Below are 515 nucleotides of genomic sequence, written 5' to 3' on the forward strand. Positions count from 1 at the left end.
CGCTGGGGACAGACCTCCTGTCTGAAACGCTCCGTTGTGTAACCGGTTTCGCAAATGTTATTGGACACTTGTGTGAGGAATTTGCCAATATTGGTCCCTATTCCCAGCTCTGTCCAACATGCAGAGCTAGATGGGCATTCAGCATTGAAAGGTGCAATACTTAAATCGGTAATAGCAAACTTGGCTTCTTCCCCACGCCACCCCCCGCATTTTTTATCTTTTTTTTATCTTTCTTAGAATTAGAAATCTGCAGAGACATCATTTCTTTATCAAAAGAAAAAATATCATTGGAATTACATCTTTAACAGAAATGTTCTTTGAAAATGCCGGTGCCTTCAGAGAGTCATGCAGAGCAGGCCGATTAAACTATGTGTCTGCTGCATATTTTTGAACAAGAAGACTCAAGTCAGCAACTCAGAAATTGGGATCCAAAGATTTGCTGTCTTGAAATCAGCCTAATTTTGTTCCTTGCGATTTTGTCCACTCTCACCGCAGTACTTTGCTTTTTCCAATAA

This window comes from Empidonax traillii, unplaced genomic scaffold, assembly GCF_003031625.1.
Source record: "Empidonax traillii isolate 1590-97213 ecotype Southwest subspecies unplaced genomic scaffold, ASM303162v1 scaffold650:size632282, whole genome shotgun sequence".
In the NCBI taxonomy this organism is placed as follows: Eukaryota; Metazoa; Chordata; class Aves; order Passeriformes; family Tyrannidae; genus Empidonax; species Empidonax traillii.